This window comes from Stegostoma tigrinum, chromosome 3 (assembly GCF_030684315.1).
Source record: "Stegostoma tigrinum isolate sSteTig4 chromosome 3, sSteTig4.hap1, whole genome shotgun sequence".
Taxonomy (NCBI): domain Eukaryota; kingdom Metazoa; phylum Chordata; class Chondrichthyes; order Orectolobiformes; family Stegostomatidae; genus Stegostoma; species Stegostoma tigrinum.
In genome coordinates, this window is record NC_081356.1 from 124045500 (window position 1) to 124070861 (window position 25362).

The window sequence follows — 25362 nt, forward strand, 5'->3', positions numbered from 1 at the left end:
GTAATTCGAAGTATCGTAATAGGATGAGTCTTATGGGGGAGAGTTGTACAATGTTCATCTCTATTTTTCACTTCAGCATAATAGAGAACCTATTCTTGCTAGTATTTTTTGTCTCTATCCACCCTCTCCAAAGCAAGGACTGCGGGTCGGCCTTATAGGAAGCGAACACAAGGCAGGAGTCATCTGCAGTGAATGAATGTAGGTTTCCAAATAGATGGGAATAACACTGGGACGAGGAAGGGACAATTTGCCGATAACCTCCGTAGAATTTGAAACCGTAATAATGTTATGCAGGATCCTCTCCCTAAAAAAATGACGAGGTCTTATTTGGCATAGTTGTGCTGTCGATAAAACTGAGCTTGCTGCTTGCAACAAGCAGATTTCTTTTTTCGTCCCCTTCTTGAGTCGGGATTGCATTTGTTTTTTGTTTGTTTTGCTTTAATCATGACCGAAACAATGGGCGCACCTAGTTTTCGTTGTAAGTGAGACCGAGCTGATGGTGTAAATTGGAATATAGAGTTCAGCCACACTCTTGGAGAAATGAACGGGCGGGAAAGTCCCTCGAAAATAAAATGAAAGTTTCGACTCACCTCCCTGAAAATACTGTCTTCAGCGTGCAGATAGACTCCGACACCAAACACATGCTCTTGCAAACTTCGTTTTCTCCCTTTCTGCCTCTTCAAAGCCCACAATAGCGAACCAGTTCTGTGAAAAATGCATAAAGACTGTTCTAGTTCTCATGTGCGACAGAGACCTCCCAAGTGGCCGAGGCCTGGGTGTCACTGCCAGTGCTTCTGCAGTTCGTCTGTTTGCAACCCACCGAGCCAGATTTAGTATTTACGGATTTCTCTTTTTTTTGGCAATAATTAAATAGTAAACATTTTGACAAGAGAAGTGGAGCGGCGCATCGAACGCCACTTGAAGCCCCTTGAAAAGGAGAAAGCACAGAAACATATTTCATTGCGAGAGAAAATATATTGGACGATTTTTTTTTCAAACGTATCACAAATGGTTTAGGCACCAAGGATTCATTCAGTTTTTTTTAATTTGATTGCAAATGCAGAGTCAAACCAAAATCAAATCCATTACTCGATAGTTTGTGGCATGCATCGGTTTTCCATTTGGCAAACATTTTGAATCGAATTGTTATGGTCCTGGAGAACAGATAAATAGATTTCAGTCATACTGTTCGAAGCCAACACAGTCTCGGGGCCCAGTGCTACTACTCCCTAACGTGACATAAATATTTAAAGATAGGTGTTACAGAAATGTAATAGCTGAAATTGTACTTGAAACTGTTTAAGTATAGAAAAAAATTAATGTCTGTAGATGTAAATTTATCCGCTTTAAAACCCTTTCATATTTTATAATTCGCTTGTTAGCGGTTTTATTTTGGTTAGTTGTTGTACATAAATTAACCTGCACTTTAGTATGACGGCATTTTTCAATAGAACTAATAGGATCGCTTTAAAGGACCCGCGCTTCCCCTTTCAGCCTGGTTAGCTGCCCTACCCATTCGAATGCGTGCACACCCTGTTTGTGTGTGTCTAAAAATGCAACTAGATCGAAATAAACAACTTTTTATTTGTTTATATTTGTATTTTAAATTAAAACAACCAGTTAGCATTTGTTCACAGACTTTGCTCTTAAAATTGTATTTTATTTTCGTATGAACCCATCAATAATAATTCTCTTGTCTTTCTGCTAGGTTGTTTCAGGTGCTGACTGCAATTTAGGTATATGGGTAGCAAGCCTCCGAAATAATCTGCACTATAAAAACTGCATTGCATTCTCCATCTAATGTTTAGCGGTCAGGGCATAGACACATCCCCGCCGATGCTCCAAATTGGAGACGGTATCTTTGATGGGTCGATGGCCGAACCCCAAAAGCAAAGGCTTTGTAGGGCGTATCTGAATGTAGGCTTCAGATGTTTTCGTTATATTTTAAAGGGGTTAATATTTGGCCTGATTTGCTGAGCACCATGGTCAATACTATTAGTCCCCCTAATAGTGCTGTTGGTTTTGTTAAACGTTCAGGACTGACACTCAATGACCCCTCGGTCGTTTAAGTCTATTTTCTATCATTTCATTCGGAAAAACTCTAGACACCAATAATTGTTAGCATGCCTTAATGATATATTGAATCCTTTATCTGGAGTTGGTCGACATAGGGATATGGAATCATGGTGGTTTTCAATACACGATCCATAATTATCAAACATCAGAGAACTTATTCTTCATGGAAGTCAGACAGATGGCGAAATCAATCAGAATTAAAGCCGGGCTTTTTTTATTGCAAGTCCTAGCCGTTACCTCAGTCCAACAAATTTACCGTTAGGCGGTTTTCTTATTTTCGCCAATGTAGTTGGGATAGAATTTTCTCTTTAAATTAATCAGCTGTTGATTATGGGTTTACGATTACCAACAACCCAACGGCTGGAAGCAGAAAATCTCTAGACAATTACAAAAATACAAACTAGAATCCAACAAAGGCGTAAAAATTACTGCTACGAGTTTGTATATAAGTTAATCACACAGACCACAGTACTGAGAGAAACAGCGATTCAGAAGCCTATCTTTCTCATGTACACTGATCTTCAGTGGCTTCTCCTGTCATGCTGAGAGTCAGAGCAGGACTGCACCTATTTTTTTTCAAAGACTGGATGATGTGAGCCTAGTGTGTATTACATTCAATAGATATATTTTTAGCTACTCCGTACTGTCGAGCGGCCTGTTTAAGATCACGTCTGCGTGGTAATCTAGCAATTCGGCGGAACGCACTGAGCAATGTTTTTCTTTTAAATGACGGGTAATGTAACAGTACATTTTTAATAAAGGTTGTTGCAACTCAAATGGTTTCTTTTGCAAAATAAGAACGGAAGAGCTCTACCTATCGCTTAAAGCAGGATAGATTTGTGGGAGTCTCAATGGCAGGTTCCAATGGCGAAGACACGAAAGGAAAATTTTGATTAAAAGCAAGGCTGGTGTTCAGCAAGCTCATATGTAGAAGGTATTGGTTTCAAACGAAAATCTTGTGCGTCCTGGACGAGAGATAGGGATTCGGCTGGTTAAAACATGTTTCACCGTGACTAAATGAGCAGAGGAATGATACCGTCGGCCTATTATTAGGACGCAAGTAGTTAAAAATGCAGAAACTGTTTAAAAATTGACCATTTCAACAGTTAAATCAATATTAATTACCAAATGGATTTTTTTAAAAAGCCCTATTCCTTGCTGCACATCCACATGTATCATTTATTACTAACAGTAACATTTTTCGTTATTTGCTTTCATTTGTTACCAACAGTAAGATTTTTACACTGAATGCACAAATCCACCTATTGTCAGTGTTGCTACTGTTCGATGTAAGTAAACTGATGCGACAACCCGATATCGCTCTAACAGGTCGCTTGTAGTGCTTAATAAACATATATAGCATTTCTATACATACTTTTACAAATCGCAGACATACACACAGTCAGAGCTTGATTAAGATAGGCTAAAAAATATATAGAAACACCCCTACTAATAGGCAAGCCATGCACACAAAAAATATGTTTACACATGTTTAAGTGCGGTGATGCGTAAAGTACTTCGGGAAATCATCTTTATCTCACAGAATTCATAATACACGGCTGGCAATTATGCCACATCGTAGTGTGACAGATAGAGACAAAAAGCGGTTTCTGAAAAATACCACTAAGCCCACTGATATTTTTGTGGATATATCTGTGTTTATTTGGATTGTTTAAGCGAAAACACAAATAATGCATGGATTCAGATTTTGCTGCATAGTTTCAACCTTTGATATTTACAGATTGTCATGATTATGTACATATACAGTGTTGGGGAAACTCACAGATAGACATGAGTTATATCAGCTATAGAGTCGTAGGGATCTACAAGGCAGTGAAATGCCCTTCGGCCCATCGTGTCAGTGCCTGTCAAAAACAACCAAAAGCAAGCTTTTCTAACTATTCAAGGACTCTTTCACATTCTGAGTAATTCAGATTTTCAAAAGCGTATTTCCCACAGGCAGTGGAGAAGGTCGATTCTCGTATAAACAACCAGCTAAGAAATATGCAAGGTAACTGACAAACCGAGTGCAATCATTGAGAGTTCACATTGCAGCTAAATGATAATACGGAGTGTGACACGCTCTGCACAGCCTGCCCGCGACGTCTCCACTATACTGTCTGTGTCGCTTCAGGTTCGTGGGGTGACTGTTAAAGAGATTGTCCTGGGTTTAAGATTCATCAAGAACCGGTGTAAAGACTGCCGGCGATATTGGAGGATTAAACAAGGTTAAGGTTTGAGAATGATAACATTCAGTACGAGAAACCGGGATAAATAAATTTGTCCACCGGCATCCTCGGTGTACATTCAGCTGCTGAAACTCGTATCGCCAGATTTTGTAGAACAAAGGAAAAGATTAAAATCAAAACTGGGATTTAGTGTTGTTCACCCCTCCACGATCGTCAGCCTTTGGGATAGATAGGCCTGTTAAACGCCACTTTCTCCCAATTCATAACGACACTCAGGCGACTGCCCCAAGCACTTCCTGAAGTAATTTACCAAACTAAAAATCGCTAAACCTTCAAATCTCCTGAACGGGCACTCGGGCTTTCTGTCCATCGTGTTCTGAAATAATCGCCCCTAACCCGAGAACTCCGTCCGCTTCAGAAAACATAGCATTGACTGTTATTTTCAAAGTCACCTTCAGAAATATTTTTTTAAAAACTCCACTGTCTGTACAGTTGTTTGGGGGGGGGCGGGGGGGGGGAAGAAGCCCCTTATGGGAGCCAAAAATTCAATGCATTTAAGGGTAGAATCGAAAAGTAAGATGTCGGCCCAATTGAATATATTGAGACTGTGGTAATAGCAGATTTGAAGCCACATGCAGTTGGAACCAGATTTATGCATTGTGGGACATGAGATATACTGCTTTGATTAGAATTATATTGGACTGAGGATTCCTATAAACCACAGATGAAAATCGCCGAGTTCAAAGCTTGGCGTGGCAGCCCCATGTTTATTTATTCATTGTCATCCAGAGTCTAGTGAATTTCCAAAGTAATTTTTTTTGGCGTGATTGGATCAAGAAAGTGGACTTGCCCTCTACCCCAATCCTGGTCAATGAGCAGAAGACACGCGTTGGAACCGGGTCTGCACTTTAATTGCTGTGTTCAGAGTGAAAGTGAAATAGGGTGGGGTAGTGAGCCAAGCGAAATTCTACACTGGCTTTTAATAAGATTCTGTCTTCTGAGGCTGGGGAGTTGGTGAAGCCTTGTCAAGGGATTACGGAGATGGGGAATAGCTGAACAACAAAGTCAATTGCGTGGGCCCAACTTCGACGAAATGGACAGATATGTTTGGTTATATTGTAACTCTCAGATTGCTGTTTTACGCATGAATTCACGTGACTGCCTCAGTCAAGGCTCAATAACTTTCACATCTCAAGAACAAAAACAGAAGTTGCTGGAAAAGCTCAGCGGGTCTGGCAGCATCTGTGGAGGAGAAAATCAGAGTTAACGTTTCGGATCCGGTGACCCTTCATCAGAACTGTTATCTATTTATGATTCAAATCTCGAGAGCCAGGTTCAAATCTGAAACGAATCTATTGTTCCCTGAAGGTGACAACGCAGGTCAATAGGGTGGTCAAGAAGGCATATGGCATGCTTTCCTTCATTGGGCGGGGTATTGAGTACAAGAGTTGGCAGGTCATGTTGCAGTTGTATTGGACTTTGGTTCGGCCACATTTAGAGTACTGTGTACAATTCTGGTCGCCACATTACCAAAAGGATGTGGATGCTTTGGAGAGGGTGCAGAGGAGGTTCACCAGGATGTTGCCTGGTATGGAGGGTGCTAGCTATGAAGAGAGGTTGAGTAGATTAGGATTATTTTCATTAGAAAGACGGAGATTGAGGGGGGACCTGATTGAGGTCTACAAAATCATGAGGGGTATAGACAGGGTGGATAGCAAGAAGCTTTTTCCCAGAGTGGGGGACTCAGTTACTAGGGGTCATGAGTTCAAAGTGAGAGGAGGAAAGTTTAAGGGAGATATGCGTGGAAAGTTCTTTACACAGAGGGTGGTGGGTGCCTGGAATGCGTTGCCAGCGGAGGTGGTAGACGCAGACATGTTAGCGTCTTTTAAGATGTATCTGGACAGGTACATGGATGGGCGGGAAGCAAATGGACACAGACCGTTAGAAAATAGATGACAAGTTAGACAGAGCATCTTGATCGGCGCAGGCTTGGAGGGCCGAAGGGCCTGTTCCTGTGCTGTAGGTTTCTTTGTTTCTTTGATACATCGTTAACACAAAACTTAATGATACCAAATGACCGCCGCGGCTCTACTAATTACACCTACTCCTGTGATCACCAAAGAAAACAACTAAAAAAAATGCCAGCCTTTCTAACGAAGCCGAAACCCGCGATATTCACCCACTGATTTGTGAGCTAAACAAGGCAGATTTTGTTTTAATTTTCAGACGTAGGTCAGTCGGGGTTGCGCTGTCGAAGTAATCGGTATTTCTGATAAAGTCCCGTTCTCCAATAAACGCGACCTCATAGCGTCTTGTCTTTCCATTCCTGTTTCCAGCCACACTTTAGTAAGGGAAGGTAGCTGATTCAAACAACAAACACTGACAGGCAACGCTGGGGAGTGAGAAACTTCTAAATTTACTGTGGAGAACATACTCCTGAATTAAAGGTAGCTGTAAATTTAGCGTTTTTTTTAAATAATAGATCATTGTCACAAATTACTGAACTATCAAACTGCATTGAGCACCCACTGCTTGCATCTTCAAATATCATTGATATTCGTGTTTTCCGCTATGTTTCTCATCCATTCCTTAATAAACACCCATTTTGGCTAAGATCAGAATTTGCACGCTCTCATTTAAGACTCTTTGATTCATCCTCCTTCTGCTGGTCCTATGGGGATATCTTCTTCATCATCCCGGCACGTTTGTGTCAATTCCCATTCCCAAGGAATAATTCGAAGAGATAAGGTTCCGGAGCTATCAGTTCCTGCGTGATCAAACTGCCAGAAACTCGCAGAAGTTCTGATCACCACCGCCCCCCCCCCCCCCCCGCCCCGCAACATCAAGGGTGATACTCCCCCCAGCTTTCCCCACTCTATCAAATTCTTACAGCATCTGTAATTAAAGGTCCTCCCCCTACCCAGCTGAAAGCAGGAGGGACCCAGTCCCTTTGGGGGCGGAGGGAGAAACACAGACAAGGAATGCAGAGAGGAGCTGGTTCAGGGGTGACTCCCAATGGGGGAACACTGCAAAAGGAGGCTTAGCGCTCAGCAAAAGGGGGATTAAATTGGATCCTTCTTTCAAAGAGCTGACGAGGAGCCGATGGGCCGAGTAGACTGCCGTTCGATTCGGCAGTTCCGAAGCTGCTTTTAAAGACGAGCTAAGGTCGGGTTATGGTGATGTCTCCCGACCTGACGATGCTGCCCTGCCTAAACTCCACGGGGTCATCGCGTAAACTGGAGCTGCAGCTGAGAACTGAAGGCTTGTTAGCCTCTCCCTAAAAGATGCGTTCCCCGTTGGAAGGGGAAGGCCCGTGTTTAAATTTCGGTCTGTACCTCCCCTAACTGGCTCGGGCGAGTCCCAGGTTCACCCTCAGCCACTTATCGAAAGGCCTTGTCACGACTACTGCCGCGGGAATGAGCAAATCAAATAAGGGAGTGAATGAGCAGGCTAGGTGACACTCGTCACCGCCTTATTGCGCTGTCATCCGTTGTTTCTTTCTCGCTGTGTGATCCCCCTGGAGCGGTAGGGTAAATCTCTATGTCTTATATCCAGGGAAGGGGAACCGAGTATTGTTTTCCAAAGTGTATTTGTATTTTTCCTACCCCTTTTCCCTTGGAAAGAAGAAATGAAGATAGGTGTCAGACTGCCGCGGTCTGGAATTCCAAGCGTTAATTAACAGAGGCCGGGCGCCTCTGTCTCAGCCGAAAGCCCGTAAATTCCTGTAAAATGTAAACAGTTTTCCACACACAAACACACACATACACACACACAGACATCAGACAGTATCTCTACAGTGATATATCGGCGGCTGTTAAATTGAACCTTCTTTCAATGGAGGAGAGATATTTACAAAGGGAACAAGGCAAGATTATTAGGATCAGAATGTTAAGTGCTAATCACTTGCGTTAGACTCTTCTTGCATTGCAGATTGACTATCCTACTTACAAACTTTCCAGGTGGGTAACAGAACAGATACACTAATCTTCAGTTATCATGATTTCCTTCTTTAAAATAAAATGATTTATTAATGATTCAGTTGGGATTTGATCTATCTTCGGGCTATTCGTATGTTTATTTCGAGCTGTTGCGGACCTTGGACTGCAGGTCGAAATTTATAAAACGCAGGGCGCAGAAGGAATCCGTTCGGCCCCTTGTGCTTTTGCCGTCCAGACAGCTGACAACAACATCCACGACAAACGGTGTGTGTTCCGCCACCAGAACACAGGAGTCGAAACTTTGAACCAAAATGTCATAGTGCGCCCCCTCCCCATGTGCTATTAGTGAAAATACGTGAACGCACGTCGGAACGTAAGCCTAAAAGATAAGTGCATTTGACAAGGACGCGCATGAACTGGGGGTCGTGATTATGTTGTATTTACTAGCGGCCTTTGTTTATTTGATTCTATAAACGCACTGTCAGTACAGGGTGATACAAGGGTTTCCCTTGAGGATCGGAGCAAGGAAGTTATACCAAGCTGTCCTCTCGGGTAGGCACAGCTGCCTTGAGTAAATGCACTGGAAGATCTCTCCAGCGTCCTAAGCAATGCTTACCCCTCTGATAAGGCAAAGTCGCCACTGTGGGATTGGGACTATAGGCTGCCCTGTCACTGGAGGGGGCGGGGGAACTGCTGGTGGTTTAACCTGGGGGTCACCATAGTTTAGCTGAGGGGGGCGATTTAGACAGTCTTTCATGCCGAGTGAGAATTGAACCATCTAACTCAGTATCACAAAGCAACAGCCCAATTCAATATAGTCTGGCTCAAGTAAGAGATGTTTTTAATGTGTTAAACTGCAATGTCTGTTTTCTTCATTGATATGCTACTGTATAGAACTGAACTGCGTTTGTAATTATGGAGATAAATATAAAGATTATTTTTATGAAAAAAGTATGGTTTGAAGTTTTTTTAAAAAAACGTTCAATTAATTGAGCTAAACAGACCTCCTACTAGGGAAACCTCACCGAAAAACAGATTATCTGAATTATTAGAGGTAACAAGATGTCGAGTTGGATGAACACAGCAGGTCAAGCAGCGTCATCGGAGCAGGAAAGTTGACGTTTCGGGAGTAGACCCTTCTGCACGAAACGCCAGCTTAGCTGCTCCTCTGATGCCGCTTGGCCTGCTGTGTTCATCCAACTCTATACCTTGTTACCTCAGATTTTTCAGCATCTGCTGTTCCTACTATATCGGAACCATTATCACATTTCTATTCGTGGGAATTTGCTGGGCGCAAATTGGTTGCTTTATTCCCTACATTACAACATAGCCTGCTCCTCAAAACTACTTTTACTGGCTGCAAAGCGCTTTGGGATGGGTGGTGCTTATGAAGAGCGCCAGGGAAATACAAGAGTCTGAAGAAGGGTCTCGGCCCGAAACGTAAGCCTTCCTGCTCCTTTGATGCTGCTTGGCCTGCTGTGTTCATCCAGCTCTACACCTTGTTATCTCAGATTCTCCAGCATCTGCAGTTCCTACTATATCAGCGACATACAAGATTGATTTACTTGATAATCGGCTGATGCGGGCAGTTGAGTGAAACGATAAAGGGTAGAAATGGTATTTTTCTTTGTTTTCAACAGAAGAGAGGGGGATGGTGAGCTATTCGGAAGGTATCGACCCCTCCACAAGTTAATTTCGCGGATTTAAAGCTGTCCGGAGAAATAGAATTACGGGGAGGGAATCATTGGTTGGTTTAACTATAAATAAGAAATGGACCTCGGGCAGTCTTTTAAAAATCACACACAGGCAGTGAATTAGGTGGAAAAATGAGACGTGAAACTTCGGCGAAAACTTGGTTTGAAAAAGAACGATTCGCATTTTCCTGGGATGATGGCCTGTGAATCCAGCGCCACCTATCGGTTAGTTGGTGCCTTCATCACCCAAGGCTGTAATAAATACAACGAGCGACATAAGTGGGGTCAACTGCCTGGGATTCTGGGCGATATAAAGTTGAAAAGAAATCCAACCAGGCGGGTATTTAATGTTTATTAAAGGGGCTGTTCTGCTTATTACTGACTTAATCCGGCTCCATTACTGAATACGACGCTTTGATGCTGATCGAGTCAGCATCCGGTCCTGTTCAAACTCCTGTCGAGAATTTAAATTGCTCTGTAGAAGTCCCTCAATCGGGAAGTTTTCCGATGGGGCGCACTAGAATTGCCGTCCAATTTTCAACACAATTCCTTTGATTGTCAGTCTGGGGAATTCCCACAATGAATGAATAAATAACGAATCTCGAGATTTGTCGACTGCGTTTATGAAACTTGTGGATGGATATGTCGCGTTTAAAATGCAGTCATTGGAGAACTCGGTAATGTCCGAACGTTACTGACTCTGCCTTCGCAATCCCATTTTTTTCCTATTTACACACCAGTGCAATAATATAAACCTCGAGCAAGTGAATTTATATTGGCACCTCTTATGTTTACAGAAACACGCAATAAGCAAAAATACGGAAAAGAATTGCCATTTATCTTTCGTGTGTTACACAGTTGTGAATATCTGACAATTATTCCGTAGTTTCATCCCGTGTTTTGCTTTCCAACTGTTTTGAACGAATTGCATTATAGTGACGGCTCTATCAATAACCATACGATATATTTTGTTGCAATATTTATGTTTGTCTGTCTTCTACGCGATCTTCTCCCTTTCTCACTCTACGTTAACTTTCCCATCCCAAAGGATAGGCTTACTTTACCAATTAGAAAGAGGAGGACACGTGGACACAGAAGCAAATATCGAAATCACTTCAATTGGAATGTGGTCTGAAGTAGGCTTGACAGAGTGTACTCGCACTGGCTACTGGTTAGGGTCCAAGGCGTTGTCTCTGGATCACAGACTTTGGAACAGTTTGCTAAATGTGAGGGGCGTAGACCGCGAACTTAAGAGGGCAGTTTTCCTGTTAGTTTGTAGGTTATCTACAAATTGAATGTGTAAGGAACACATTCGCTACCGTTCCCACCCCACCAGCCCTCCCCCCACCAATCATCACCTCCATAGCAAATGTAGTGCATTTGTGTCGTGAGGGACTTTAATGAATGGATGCATCCGTTTCAGGTTATTTGGACTCTTGGCCTAACGACCTGAGTGTGTTTCTTCTGCTTTCAAAGGTCGCCAGTTTTCATCGGACCTCGAACCCTGTTTTAAGACAAGCCCCGGTTCGGACGAGCCCCCGATTCGGCGAGTCTAACGTGACCGGTGACTTCTGGTAACCATTTTTGTTTTGTACGTTTCTGTAGAATATTGCCCGCCATGGGCGAGTGGTTGGGGGTGGGGGGGAAGGGGGGGCAACTTTCTCCGGAACAGAATTGGACTAAATTCAACGCTTCTTCTGCCTACATTATCGGACCCTTTTGATATAGATGGTCGCAGCTTTCTGGATTTTACAGCAATGGTGCAGAAATTCTTTAATTGAAAATTTGGAAGAAGGGCGTACAATTTTTTTTAAAAATCGCATTGCTCATTCATAGCGACTTGCACGGTTCCATGATATCTCGCCTGCGCTTTATACAATTAGTTTGGAGAATCCCCGTTTGATGGACTTATAAAATTGAAGGTCTTTCAAAAGAATGCATGCATTTCCAAGCAGACACTGTGCACTTTTATTCTAACTGGTATCCTGCAGAATTGGCAATTCGGGTCTTATTTGTAGAGACCCGCACTGGAGACTTTTCCAGTGACTGCTTGCATTTTCGTATAAGCACAATTCTTCACTGAGCTTCCTGTCCATTTGTCAACCAGGTTCGCGTCCACGATTAAAAACTGCATCTGTCTTAACAAACTTTTGTACCATTTTTGTCATCTGTGAAAAAGACAGAAAATATACCTCGCAATGAGTTTTTTTTATAAAGTGGCAATTAACACGTGTAATGCTTATTTGTTTTTCCTCAGTTAAAGTTTAACTGAAAAAAAAGTAAAATCAAACCGCAACAGGGAGGCACTTCCTTTTCTGAGCAAACAGCAGGACGAAATCGATCCATCTGGTCTCAGCCTATGCTTGTACTCCACGATCATACAAGAGTAGAGAGAGACAATCTCTCGGTGGTATTATAACTCATTCAGAGATAGCGAGAAGTACAGACGCTGGACTCAGAGACAACAGTGTGGAGCTGGAGGAACACAGCAGGGCAAACAACACTTGAGGTCCAGGAAAGTTGACGTTTCAGGTCGGGACCGTTCTTCAGAGATGGGCGGGGAGGGGGGGAGGGAGCTGGGAAATAAATAGAGGAGGGGGCGGAGCTGGGGAAGGCAGGTGGGATGATGATAGGTGAGAACTGGTGGGGATTGGTCACTGAGGTGGGGGGGGCGGATAGGTACGAGAGAAGATGGACAAGCTGTGTCAAGTCAAGGAGGCGGGGATGAGAGGGAAGGTCGGTCATGGGATGAGGCGGGCCTGGGGAGATTTTGAAACTGGTAAACTCCACGTTTAGGCCATGGGGCTGTAGGCTCCCGAGGAGGTAAATGAGGTGCTGCCCCCCCAGTTTGCGGGTGGCATCATTGTGACATGGAAGGGCGCCCAGGACGGACATGTCACCCAAAGAGCGAGAAAGGGAGTTAAATTGGTTGGCGACCAGAAGGTGTTGTGGTTTGTCGCGTACAGCCCGATGGCCTCAGCATGGAATTTACCAGTTTTAAAACCTCCATCCCCGGCCTCATCCTCTGTCCAACCCTCTCTCATCCCCGGCTCCTTGACTTGACACAGCCCGTCCATCTTCTCTCTCACCTATCCACCCCTCCCACCTCACTGACCTATTCCCCGCTACCTGCACTCATCTATCACCATCCTAACTACCCTCCCCAGCCCCACTCCTCTCCATTCATTTCCCGGCTCCCTTCCCCCTCCCCTTTACCGGTGAAGGGTCCCGAGCCCGAATGTCAACTTTCTGCTCCTCTGATGCTGCCTGGCTGGCTCTGTTCCTCCAGCTCCCCATTATGTTGCCTAGCGGTATTATCGCCGGATTCTCAGGTAATGTTCTGGGGACCCGGGTTCGAAACCCTCACCACGGCAGATGGTGGAATTAGAATTCAATAAAAATCTGGAATTAGCAGTCTGACCATGAACTGATTGCCGGAAAAAAAACCCATCTGGCTCACAATCAACAGTGTGGAGCCGGAGGAACACAGCAGGCCAGGTAGCATCAGAGGAACAGGAAAGTTGACGTTTCGGACGGGGGTAATGTGAACTGCAGATGCTGGAGAATCCAAATAACAAAGTGTGAAGTTGGATGAACACAGCAGGCCAAGCAGCATCTCTGATGAAGGGTCTGGGGCCAAAACGTCAGCTTTTGTGCTCCTGAGATGCTGCTTGGCCTGCTGTGTTCACCCAGCTCCACACTTTGTTTCGGACGGGGGCGCTTCTTTCCTCTGATGCTGATTGGCCTGCAGCTCCACACAGCGTTGGCTCTGACTCCAGCATCTGCAGTTCTTGCTATCTCACTATTAGCCTTTAGGGAAGGGGCAACTGCCGTTGTTGTGACTCCAGGCCCACGGCTACGTGGTTGACTCGTAATTGCCCTCTGGGAAATGAAGATCGGCAATAAATGTTGGCTTAGCCATGAATGCCTTCATCAAGAATGAATATGACAATGGGTAGTGAATTGGCTGATGGGCAGGAGACAGTGAATGGAGATAAGTTTTTTTTCAGCTTGGGAATCCGTAATCAGTGGGGTTCAGTAGGAATCACTGGGGAGAGCCCAACTGTTTCCAAAAAAAAAATGACTTGGAGGAAAGATGTGAATGTACTGCAGACGAGTGTGTAAACGAAACGAACATTTTCGTTGGAAAGTCACGTTACCAGGAGATAGAAACTGTTACTGGGAGATATTGAGAGATTAAGTGAGTGCAAAAATAGTTGAACTTTAATGTGGAGAAATGTGAAATGGTTCGTTTTGGAAGGGAGTGCCAAAGAACGGTATTATGTAGATAGCAAGAAACTGCAGAAAGCTGCAACACAGAGGCAAAAACAAAGTTGCTGGAAAAGCTCAGCAGGTCTGACAGCATCTGTGGAGGAGAAAACAGAGTTGACGTTTCGGATCTGGTGACCCTTCTGCAGAACTGATGGTGGGTGGGAGAACATCAGTTTATATGTGGAAAATAGGGAGGTGGGTGGGGTAGGGAGTAAACAACAGGATAGAGCCCAAAGAGAGAGAAATACAGTTGGACAGACAAAGGAGTTGCTAACGATCAGGCTGGGAGGGTGAATAGTTGTTAATAGGGACTGTTAGTGACTAACAACAGGGGGTGTGTAATGGCAAGCTGCGTGCTAACACAGGGATTCGGGGATACTCGGAGAAACACAGAAAGCTAACTAACACACAGGTGTAGCAGGTGATCAGGAAGGCTAATGGAATATTGGCCGTTATTTCAAAGAGGTTGGAGAATACGAGTAGGGAAGTCTTAATTGTACGAGGTGTTGGTGAGACCACATCTGGGGTACTGTGAACGGCTTTGGCCCTCATTTAAGGAAGATATCATTTCAGTTGGAGTACAGGGAAGTCTTACTGCAACTATACAAGGTGCTTGTGAGAACACCTGGAATAGGATCATCAGTTTATGATTTCATTGGAGGCAGTAAAGAGGAAGTTCGCCGGGGTGATTCCCATATGGAGGGTTTGGCTTCTGAGCAAATGTTCGGGACTTTCTCACTGGAGTTTAAGAGGAATGAGGAAAGGCCTCATTTTAAAATGTAGGATTCTTAGGGGCCTTGACAGGGTCAATGCTATTGTTAACCCTCATGGGAGAGTATAAGATCAGAGGGCATAGTCTCAAACTAAAGGGGCTCAATTTAAGACTGAGATGAGGAGGAATTTCTTCTCTCAGAGAGTTATGAGTTTTTGGAACTTCTTGCCAGAGCTATGAGGGCAGAGTCCGTGTGTAAATCTAAGGCTGGGATAGATAGATTCTTGATCGGTGGGGAAATCCAGGAATACGATGAAAATACAGGAAAGTGGGCGTGAGGAATGTTGGATCAGCCGATTGACTGGCAGAGCAGGCTCGAGGGGCCAAACGGCCTACTCCTGCCCCTATTTCTTATGATTCGCGGTCTTACGGTTACAAATTGATTTTAAAATCATGAACCAACGCTTTGTCTTCAATGACTAAACCCAAATCCCCCGCTGCAAATTTTGAACCTCTTGCACAGATGTTCCGCCGTGTCCCACTCACGAATTCCGGCAAGAATTTCAGGCGCTTTACATAAACTAGATTAATTTAGCTTCAGGGCCGTTGTGGGTAGAGGGCGTGTGGGGGTGTGGCGGGGGTGTGCGGGTGAAGCGGTGAGTGGCATCGATCGTTACATTCCGCCACCGATTCAACATCTGCCTGCAAAAACGAATGTCCCAGTCCATTTTTTTATATATATACTCGACATTTTTCCCCAAAAGGTAGAAATTAATACGTAATATGGCTTAAAGCTCATCGGACCATGAAGAATTGATGAAGAGTAACGTCCGATCTCAAGAAGGGCTAATCTACATGACTCTGAACGCTAAATTAAATGGTGCTGAAATTTCTGCTGTTTCCTTCCGTCCAAAATTCCACAGCGCAATTTGATACCAATTAAAATGCACTCAGAACCCACAAACCAGGCTGAGAAACCCGTTTCATTTCTCAACATCAACGTCATCTTTACCCAACCCCGAGCCTCTAACACAGGTACAGCTGTTGAAGCGAACTGCCCGCGAACCCATTGATAAAAATGATGACACTGGCACGACTTGGAACTGGTATTTCTCGTAGGTTTGCTCAGGTCGCTTCCTGGGAGCCGAAACAAACCAGCACCGTCAGAAACTCGGACTCACAGCTGGTTCCGGTCCCACTTTAGTTACTAAGGCCGGCTAAACATTCACTTTGCGAAATATACACAATCTAGCAAACTAAAACTGATTTTATTCTGCTGGATATCTTGCGTGACCGTCTGCTGCTGCTGAAAACGTTAGCTCTTCCTCTGTCATCTGCACTGTAGTCGTTCGGCCAACGATGCCCCCAGCTAGTTCACACAAGGGATCACTCTTCATGAGAGCTCTACAGGTTTATACCGGCGGACTCCATTGCACCGGCGAGGCATTTCATAGATCAGGCTCACTCTGAGACAGACACACAATCTATTTAAAGTCGCCATAGTGTTCCCAGATCTTGGGCGATTCCCTCATTAGAGAAAGATAGTGCTTTAACCCGAGGGTCACCACACAAGGGGAGAGGTTGAGTGGGAGAGTCCTTCACCGTAACCTTAGCTAGTGCATCATTCTGTATTACAAACCAGTCTTCCAGCCGAATGGGCTTACCAAATCCCACAAAGGGTCAAGGCCCGAAACGTCAGCTTTCTTGCTCCTCTGACGCTGCTTGACCTGCTGTGTTCATCCAGCTCCACGCCTTTTTATCTCAAACTGCAAGCATGCTAATATATACAAATATATGCAAAAACAACTACAGCCATAGCTGAGATAACAACGTGTGGGGCTGGATGAACACAGCAGGCCAAGCAGCGTCTTAAGAGCACAAAAGTTGACGTTTCAGGCCTAGACCCTTCATCAGAAAAGGGAGAGGGGGAGAGGATTCTGAAATAAATAGGGAGAGAGGGGGAGGTGGACTGAAGATGGATAGAGGAGAAGATAGGTGGAGAGAAAAGTATAGGTGGGGAGGTGGAGAGGGGATAGGTCAGTATGGGGGGGGCAGACAGGTCAAGGGGGCGGGATGAGGTTGGTAGGTAGGAAATGGAGCTGCGGCTTGAGGTGAGAGCAGGGGATAGGTGAGAGGAAGACAGGTCAGGGAGGCAGGGATGAGCTGGGCTGGTTTCACGATGCAGTGCGGGGAGGGGGGATTTTGAAACTTGTGAAGTCCACATTGATACCATTGGGCTGCAGGGTTCCCAAGCTGAATATGAGTTGCTGTTCCTGCAACCTTCGGGTGGCATCATTGTGGCACTGCAGGAGGCCCAGGATGGACATGTTGTCTAAGGAATGGGAGGGGGAGTTAAAATGGTTCGCGACTGGGTGGTGCAGTTGTTTATTGCAAACTGAGCATAGGTGTTCTGCAAAGCGGTCCCCAAGCCTCCGCTTGGTTTCCCCAATGTAGAGGTAGCCACACCGTGTACAGCGGATGCAGTATACCACATTGGCAGATGTGCAGGTGAACATCTGCTTGATGCGGAAAGTCATTTTGGGGCCTGGGATGGGGGTGAGGGAGGAGGTGTGGGGGCAAGTGTAGCACTTCCTGCGGTTGCAGGCGAAGGTGCTGGGGGTGGTGGGGTTGGAGGGGAGTGTGGAGTGGACAAGGGAGTCCCGGAGAGAGTGGTCTCTCCAGAAGGCAGACATAGCTGTACGTATTGTCTTTTATTCATTCACAGGATGTGGGCCTCACTGGCTGGGCAAGTGTTTATTGCCCAGGGGGCAGTTAAGAATTAAAGCATGGCTTTCGATCTGGAGGCACATGTGGGCTAAACCAGGTAAGGGCAGCAGATTTCCTTCCCTAACAGGTACCAGTGAACTAGATGAGGTCTCTGTAATGATAATCAACAGTGGTTACACAGCTGCAGTTTTCCTTTGAATTCATATTTCACCATCAGCAGTAATGCAATTTGAACATGGAATGGTGTTCTGGATTGTTAGTTCAGTGATGCTATGAAAACACCACCACCTCCTCACACACACAAACATCTACTAAAAATGTATGCACAACTATAGACACATTTGTGTATATACACCAAAACATTTACAGACACTGGAGTACGTACACACGAACACATAGATACACCTACAGACATATTAGTTTACACATTCAAGCACCTAGACACATTTATATACCTGTATATGAAGGGAACAGCTAATTATTTTATCGTCTTGCAGTTGCCATAACACCTGTCTACTAAGATTATTTTTTTTTACAATAAACATTTGGACCAGAAAAGACTGGAACAGTCTTTTAACACAAAGTGTAGCTCAGCCATTAAATTATTGTAACCCACTAACTTTCACAAGTGAGCTTGCCCACTCAACAACAACTGCACTTAAAGTAATAACTACAGCCCTTCACAGGAACACTCTGTTACAGAAATTTGTCAGTATAGTAAATAAAGGACAATGACCAGAAACTAAAATACATTTTGCAAGAGCATTTTAAAGGAGACAGAGTGAGAGTTTTGTGAAAGGAATTGCAGAGCTTAGGGTCCAGAGCAAGCTGAAGGCAGAAACAGTAGTGAATGGATGAAGGAATGTAAGAAGGTTCAGAACTGGGATAATTATGCTATTCAAAAAAAATTGAATCATCTCCCCGCAAGAGAAGTAAACAGTCCTGTTTTGGATGGAAAGTGGTAAGGAACAAACAAAAACACTGCAAAGAGGAAAAGCCATCAAAGATTACACAGTATTTTAGACAGATATTGCTTGGTTTTTTATCTTTACAGACATTGACTTATTTACCAGTGGATGAATACAGTACCATAATAAAAGTCAAACACATCTTAGACAGTTAAATGTCAACAATATTGGCACCTAATCATTTCACCTCTTTCTGATTTTACAACTTTTCTGAATAGTTACTCTATAAGCCATATTGCTACCAAATCACGGTCAGCAGAAAAATCTAGCAAAACAGACATGTGATTATTGACAGTGCATGTAACTCATCCTCAATTCTACTTTGGCACTTTGTCATGTATTCAATGAAGCTCTACAAATTTGGAACCTGATCTCCTTGGAGAAGGCTGAGAGAGATTCTAATTGAGGTTCCCAACATCTTGGAGTCTGGAGAGATGGAATAAGCTGGAAGTGATTCCACTTGTGCAAGGATTGAGAATGATGGCAAAGCATATAAAGCCCAAACGACATGAGAAAATTTGTTTTCACAATTGTTCAATTCTGGAATGCACTGTCTGAGATTATGGTAGAGGTGGATTAAGTCAAGGAATTGGACAGCTATTTGAAAAAGAAAAATATACAGTTTTACAGGAAGAAGACAGCAGAACAGCACTAGGTTAGACTCTCATTTGCAGAACTGGCAGAAACATGTTGGACCAAATGGCTTCCTTCTGTACTGCAACAATTCTCTGATTCTGTAATAAGAACAGTTGCAAGCAATTCAGCCCTGAGCTTTTTCAACCAAGTAAATTGGTAATGGTTCAATTGTACTTGTCGGTTGCTTCTCATCACAAATATGCAACATTATACGAGAAAACATGAATAAACTTGCAGATTGTTCAAATTAATTTTATTAGATAAATGTTTATGGTAGGAAACAACCCCTCCTACAGCCTAGGAAAAACAATGAATAGGATGGAGAATCAAAGGGAGCTAGCTATACAGATTAACAAATTATTAGAAGCAGTTCCAAAGGTTAGCCAAGTGATTATAAATGTAAGCAAAGATTTAGGACTCCAGCCAAGTTGATCTTGGAAATAATGTGTGCAGTTCTGCTCATCACACTATGAAAAGAATAAAGAAGCACTGACAAAAGTCAAACAAAAAATACAATAATGCTACAACAATGAATTACAGACATCAGGAAAGATTAAATGAGTTAGAACTGCACACTTTCAAAAAGAGAACACTTAATAGAGATCTGGTAGAACACTTTGAAATCATTATTGGTCTGAACAAGTTAGATGTTCCTTTAATTCTGTGGAGATCACTTCCCCAAAAAGGAGCAGAAATTGTATTTTTTCTTGATTTATTTACCTCTGAGTTAGATATTTGATATGAATAGACATCAATGGTTTCGTGCTGCAGACAGGAAAGTGAAGTAGATACCACACCCATGATCTCATTAAATGGTACAGCAGAATTAAGGGGATGAATGCTCTAATCCTGCTCCTAAATCTAATCCCAAATCCTATGTGAAGACAATTCATGAAAGATCCAAAACTAGGAGTTGTAAACAAAAGATACATCCAAAAAGGAAATCAGGTGAAATTTTTGCATTCAATTGGTTAGTGTGAAATTTGCCACTGAGGGAAATGGTTGAGGAAAATAGCTTAGTTGCTTTCAAAAGGGAACTAGTTTGGTCCTTGAGAGAAATGGAATGAAAATCTCTGTCAAAAGACTGAGATGAGGCAGGTGGAAGGGTAAGAGACTCTGGTCAGGTATAAACAATGGAGACTAAATGGGCTGAATAGACTGTTTCTACACTATAACGCTTATGGAATTCTATTTACCTGCCCTGGTTCCCTAAACCCAATATTAAACCTTTGATAATGAGAACTGCAGATGCTGGAGAATCCAAGATAACAAAGTGTGAACCATTTGGCCCACTGAGTCCACTCAGACCTTCTGAAGTGAATTCCACCCAGACCCAGTCCTTATCCCTGTAACCCTGCATTTCCCAAGGCTAATCTGCCACTTCCAACACAAGTCCTCCTCCTGGACACCACCACCAGGCCTCCTACCCTCCCTCAACCTCTTCATCTCCAACTGCCGTCGAAACATTAACCGCCTCAACCTCTCCACCACTCTCACCCACTCCAACCTCTCCCCTGCAGAACAGGCAGCCCTCCGCTTCGTCCGCTCCAACCCCAACCTCACCATCAAACCCGCAGACAAGGGTGGCGCAGTGGTAGTACGGCGCACTGACCTCTACATCGCCGAGGCCAAATGCCAACTCTCCAACACCTCCTCCTACCGCCCCCTTGATCATGACCCCACCCCCGAGCACCAAACCATCATCTCCAACACCATTCATGACCTTATCACCTCAGGGGAGCTCCCACCCACAGCCTCCAACCTTATTATTCCCCAACCCCACACGGCCCGTTTCTATCTCCTCCCCAAAATCCACAAACCTGCCTGCCCTGGTCGACCCATTGTCTCAGCCTGTTCCTGCCCCACCGAACTCGTCTCCACCTACCTGGACTCCATTTTCTCCCCTTTGGTCCAGGAAATCCCTACCTACGTCCGTGACACTACCCACGCCCTCCACCTCCTCCAGAACTCCCAATTCCCTGGCCCCCAACACCTCATTTTCACCATGGACATCCAGCTCTTATACACCTGTATTCCGCATGCAGATGGCCTCAAGGCCCTCCGCTTCTTCCTGTCCCACAGGCCCGACCAGTTCCCCTCCACCGACACCCTCATCCGCCTAGCCGAACTCGTCCTCACCCTCAACAATTTCTCTTTCAATTCCTCTCACTTCCTACAGACAAAGGGGGTGGCCATGGGCACCCGCATGGGTCCCAGCTATGCCTGCCTCTTTGTAGGTTACGTGGAACAGTCCCTCTTCCGCACCTACACAGGCCCCAAACCCCACCCCTTCCTCCGTTACATTGATGACTGTATCGGCGCCGCCTCTTGCTCCACAGAGGAGCTCGAACAGTTCATCCACTTCACCAACACCTTCCACCCCAACCTTCAGTTCACCTGGGCCATCTCCAGCACATCCCTCACCTTCCTGGACCTCTCAGTCTCCATCTCAGGCAACCAGCTTGTAACTGATGTCCATTTCAAGCCCACCGACTCCCACAGCTACCTAGAATACACCTCCTCCCACCCACCCTCCTGCAAAAATTCCATTTCCTATTCCCAATTCCTCCGACTCCGCCGCATCTGCTCCCACGATTCCACTCCCGCACGTCCCAGATGTCCACGTTCTTCAAGGACCGCAACTTTCCCCCCACAGTGGTCGAGAACGCCCTTGACCGCATCTCCCGCAACACATCCCTCACACCCCGCCCCCGCCACAACCGCCCTAAGAGGATCCCCCTCGTTCTCACACACCACCTCACCAACCTCCGGATACAACGCATCATCCTCCGACACTTGCGCCACCTACAATCCGACCCCACCACCCAAGACATTTTTCCATCCCCACCCTTGTCTGCTTTCCAGAGAGACCACTCTCTCCGTGACTCCCTTGTTCGCTCCACACTGCCCCCCAACCCCACCACACCCGGCACCTTCCGCTGCAACCGCAGGAAATGCTACACTTGCCCCCACACCTCCTCCCTCACCCCTATCCCAGGCCCCAAGATGACTTTCCATATTAAGCACAAGTTCACCTGCACATCTGACAATGTTGTATACTGTATCCACTGTACCCGGTGTGGCTTCCTCTACATTGGGGAAACCAAGCGGAGGCTTGGGGACCACTTTGCAGAACACCTCCGCTCGGTTCGCAATAAACAACTGCACCTCCCAGTTGCAACCCATTTCCACTCCCCCTCCCATTCTTTAGATGACATGTCCATCATGGGCCTCCTGCAGTGCCACAGTGATGCCACCCGAAGGTTGCAGGAACAGCAACTCATATTCCGCTTGGGAACCCTGCAGCCCAATGGAATCAATGTGGACTTCACCAGCTTCAAAATCTCCCCTTCCCCCACTGCATCCCAAAACCAGCCCAGTTCGTCCCCTCCCCCCACCGCACCACACAACCAGCCCAGCCTGTCTCTGCCTCCCTAACCTGTTCTTCCTCTCACCCATCCCTTCCTCCCACCCCAAGCCGCACCTCCATTTTCTACCTACTAACCTCATCCCACCTCCTTGACCTGTCCGTCTTCCCTGGACTGACCTATCCCCTCCCTACCTCCCCACCTATACTCTCCTCTCCACCTATCTTCTTTTCTCTCCATCTTCGGTCCGCCTCCCCCTCTCTCCCTATTTATTCCAGAACCCTCACCCCATCCCCCTCTCTGATGAAGGGTCTCGGCCCGAAACGTCAGCTTTTGTGCTCCTGAGATGCTGCTTGGCCTGCTGCGTTCGTCCAGCTTCACACTTTATTATCATCGCTAATCCACCTAGCCCTAATATCCTAGGGGCATTTTAGCATGACCAATTCACTCAAACTGCACTTTTATATAGTCCATCCCTAGGTAACTTACCAAATATTTTAAGCATTTTAAAAACCGACAATGAATTAAGTCTTCACTCCTCTATATTGAAAGATACAAATGGTCCATATATAAAATGAGAGCCCATTTTTTTTCTAATTCTATTGCTATTGCTCAATCCTGTGAGTAAATGGGTCGATATAAAACAACATTTACGCAGGTCAGGTACTGAGTTAAACTTTGAAAGATCAGTTCGTATTAATTGACGGTGAGGTGTGAAACTTCTAGCGACATTAAATCGTAAAGTATGTACAATTGCTACAATTATTGTTTGTATGAAAACATCGAACAATATAGTGGTTGTAAGAATGAATACTGTGCCGATTACATGAAACAAAATTGCGCTTCAGATTAAAGAGAAATCATCTTGATTCTAGGTTGAGAAGTACACACATCTGATAAATCCAAGCACTCACGTCTGACTGTTTTGAAATTAACTCCATCACAGCAAAGTTCAAGATCTTCACCCCTGAACTGTGACTTCGATGGGACCCTAATATCTCTATTCCTGCAGTGTATCCCAACTGCAAATAACGATCCCGAATGTACGAACGACTCGCCTTAGGAGTGATACTTTCGTGGGGATAGGGAATAAGGCAGCTCCCTGTTTGATTAAATCCTCACTGAACTATAATGAGGAGGGACGCTTGTCCTACAAATATCCCCGTGCGTTAGCGAGGCAGAAACCACACTAGATCCTTCGATAATCTAAAATGGAGCTAGCCTGCAGATCCCAGTACTGAGTCCCCAACTAATACAGTGGCTCAGCGGTGAGCGCGGCTGCCTCACTGAACCAGGGGCCCGAGTTCGATTCCTTCCGCTGGAGACTATGTGGAATGTACGTAGGGGCGGTGTGGACTTGTTGGACCAAAGGGCCTGTTCTCACAGTCTGATGGTTCTATGACATCGCAGAATTTAAACATTCATTTCTGAGCAGAATCTTGAACAGGATCTTTATAATTCAATGCGGGCTGCATTTCAGAAAGAACATCAGTGAGTGATGTACAGTAAATGTCCCAGCGAGCAATGGTTGGAAAAATATTGGAAGTAAAATAACTGTGGGGCAACCTGTAGGCATTTTCTAATCACCCCGATCAGAGATATCATAACCCACCTTTGGAGTAGATAGGATTTGAACCTGGGTCTCATGTTTGAGAGGCAGGGGCTCTACCAGCAGACCCTAGGTATGTGCCCTTTACCTTTCTACATAATCATAGTTGATCTGATTGTGAATTTAATTCCAATTTCCTGTTTGTCCCTTCCACCCCTCCATGCTTCGGTGACATTATTACACTGTAACTAATCTGGTAACTGAAGAAGCTGTAACTAAAATGGCATTCTGAGTGGCAAGTTATGAACTTTTCACTGTATTCATTTGAGAAAATTTGACAATAAAGCTAAGTCAATTCATTTTGGAGATCATGTTGCAGCTGTACAGGACATTGGTTAAGCCAGTACATTATATTACAGAATATTACACTCAATTCTGATCCCCTGCTAGAGAAAAGATGTGAAATTTTAACGAGTTCACAAAAGATTCACAAAGATGTTGCCGGGATTGGAGGGTTTGAGCTCAAGGGAGAAGCCAAATAGGCTGGAGAGTGGGAGGCTTAAGGGTGACCTTACAGAAGTTCATAAAATCATAAGAGGCATAGAGAGGTTGAATTGCCAAGGTCTTTTCCCCAGAGTAGGGGCTTCAAAAATTGGAGGACATAGGTTTAAGGTGAGATGGGGGAAAGATTAAAAGGAAGTTAAGGGGCAACATTTTCATTCAGAGCATGGTGCATGTACGGAATGAACTGCCAGAGGAAGTGGTGGAGGCTGACATATTTACAACATTTAAAAGACACCTGAAGAGGTATATAATAGGAAGGGTTAAAGGAGTGTGGACAAATGCAGGCAATGGGACTAGATTAATTTAGGATATGTAGTTAGCATGGATGAGTTGGACAAAATTGCACATCTTTGTGACTCTAAGTGAATTCATACTCTCCAATCACCATTTGAAATCAGTTGTTCAGTTAACACCAAGAACATCATTAGTATATCACATCCAATAAGTGTCTTTATTGTGATTATTGCCAGTGAAATCTTGCTATTTTTTAAATATTCAGCATTGCTGGGTGTCTTATTCCTATTGACAGGGGACCTGTAAATTAATAGACTCATTTTCTTGAAATGTGCACAGTATATTCAGAAATTAGGAATGTCAGATGTCCTGCCTAAATCTTTGCTAAGGTGAATACAACATAAATAGGAACAAAGAGCATTCATGAGCACAACC